The following is a 2,501-nucleotide window of genomic DNA, read 5'->3' as shown; positions in this document are numbered from 1 at the left end:
TTTTCATATTATTATCATTTAATCTTTTTACCTTAAGCTTACATCCTGTAGCGTTTCTTTCAACTCCTTGTGGATTGACACCCTTAACTATATTCTACGACCACGTAATAGTTTGGGCGTAATCAAATTTTGGTGCCATTGCCGGGGAGTACGGTACAAGAATCGATACAAGACATAATTTATTTCAGCAACGTGTAAAGGCGGTAACTTCGTTCCCTCTTTTAGATTGCTGCATTATTTTTTTTCTTTTTATTTTAGTAGTGTTTCTTTAGTTTTTAGCATTTTTTTTTTACCTTGCATGCACAGATATAGAGACGCCTTCAGTAGGTTTGCTTGTAGGCTTGTATTAGAGTCAGAATCAAATTTTTTAAATCCTTTATTTAACAATCCATCTAATCCTGAAGAAATGAGTGAATACGAAGATCAACCCAACTCTTCAGAATTACCTCCACCCTACCCGCACAGCCACAGCATCATGCATCATGTTTCTAGCCAACACTCGTCAACTTGATTTTAAAATAGGCATAATACAGCTACTTCCCACCTTTCATGGTTTAGAGAATGAAAATCCTTATTTGCACATCAGGGAGTTGGAGGAAATAGTTGCGACTTTTCATAGTCATAATGCTACAGATGATGTTGTGAGACGTAAGTTCATTCCTTTCTCATTGAAGGATAGAGCAAAGAGCTAGCTGTACTCCTTAAGATCACGATGAATAGGATCATGAAATGAGATGACACAGGTCTTCTTTAACAAGAAATTTCCCCAACATAAGACCAATGTTTTGAAGAGCCAGATCTCTACCTTTGCACTAAAGGATAGTGAGACTTTATATCAGGCTTGGGAGAGGTTTAAGGAATTGTTGTGTATATGTCCTCACCATGGGTATGAAAACTGGCACTTAGTTAGTTATTTTTATGAGAAACTTACACCTAGAGAGCGTCAATTTATAGAAATGATGTGTAATTGTGAGTTTTTGTAGAAAAATCTATATGAAGTCCATACTAGTGGAAAAAGCTCATACTTGGACCGGACTTAGTGCTACTGAGAGTACAAATAGGTCACAGCCTGTTGGAAATCCAAATGATGGTAGAATTTACCATCTTACGAAAGAGGATAACCTAAAAGGTAAGATTGAAATGCTTACTAGGGAGTTAGAGGTGTTAAAAACTAAGGATTTAAAGCCAACACACATGGCTACTCGTGTAGAGTCCTTTGGACCGTATTTTGTGTATGGTGGGGTAAATCACCTAATTCAAGAGTGCCCCACGTATACTAAAATGAGGGGAATATATGATGAACAATGTAATGCCTTAGGGATGTACATGAAGCTTGTTGCATCTTTCTCTAATACCTACAATCCTGGATGGCATAATTACTCCAATTTTAGTTGAAAATCTGACAACTAGCAGCCTGCACAGCCACCTAGAGCTTATCCTGCACTGTATTATGCATCATCTTCTTCTAGAAACTCCTTAGAAGATACTTTACATGCTTTTATTGAGGCACATGATAAAACTATTCAAAAGTTTGAATATTTGATTATGCAGGTTGTTAAAGAAAACAAAGAGATAAAGAGCCATATATCCAAGATGATGAGTTCCTTGAGTATGAATGAGAGTGACAAGTTCCCTTCTCAAGCTCAATCCACACTCCAAGGTCAACATATGTCACAAGAAAATTTGAAGGATGTCAATGCCATTATGACACAATGTGGCAAATCCTTACACATTCCACCAACTGATAAGCCCAAAGATGTTGAAGAGGAACAAAGCAATGATAGTACCGAGTTGTCCAAAGAAGCCGAGGTAATCAAGATCCCCCAGCTAAGGTACCATTTCCTTAAGTTTTAAAATCTGGTATGTGAACTTTGGATTTTAGTACTAAAATTTTGGAGAACCTCAGGCATGTAAAGATTAACCTTCCTTTTTTGCATGTTATTAAACAAGTTCTTACTTATACAAAAGTTCTCAAAGATTTGTGTACAGTTAAGAGGAAGCACCATGTTAAGAAGACAACATTTCTAATAGAGCAAGTTAATGCTCTAATTGAGTAGCAAATTCCTCCTAAGTACAAGGATCCTAGCTATCCAACAATTGCATGTAATATTGGAAATCATGAGTTTGGACAAGCCTTGCTAGATTTAGTAGCTAGTGTTAATTTGATGCCATATTCCATTTATTTGCAGCTTAGTTTGGGTAAAATTAAGCCTACTTCTGTTGTGCTTCAATTGGCTGATCGTTCAACTAAGAAACTGAAAGGAATAGTTGAGGATGTTTTGATCCAAATTGACAAGTTTTATTACCTTATTGATTTCTTAATTTTGGACACTCAACTGGTTGCTGAGTCTAACTCTAAGGTTCCTCTCATATTAGGTAGACATTTCTTCACTACAGCTAATGTACTTATAAATTATAGGAATGGGTCAATGAAATTATCTTTTGGAAACATAATCATAGAGGTCAACATTTTCTATAGCGAGAAACAGCCAATAGATAAC

General features: G+C 36.2%; 1 non-coding gene across 1 annotated transcript; it reads right to left on the bottom strand.

Annotated features, from left to right (window-relative positions):
* Positions 1–782: 782 nt before the first annotated feature.
* LOC122277845 lies at positions 783–889 on the bottom strand. The gene has a single exon (XR_006229153.1). It is a non-coding gene; the product is annotated as a small nucleolar RNA R71 (small nucleolar RNA).
* Between the last annotated feature and the right edge of the window lie 1,612 nt (positions 890–2,501).

Source organism: Carya illinoinensis, chromosome 9, assembly GCF_018687715.1.
Source record: "Carya illinoinensis cultivar Pawnee chromosome 9, C.illinoinensisPawnee_v1, whole genome shotgun sequence".
NCBI classification, from domain to species: domain Eukaryota; kingdom Viridiplantae; phylum Streptophyta; class Magnoliopsida; order Fagales; family Juglandaceae; genus Carya; species Carya illinoinensis.
The sequence above is the reverse complement of the archived record's forward strand: the minus strand, read 5'-3'. Positions and strand labels throughout refer to the sequence as shown.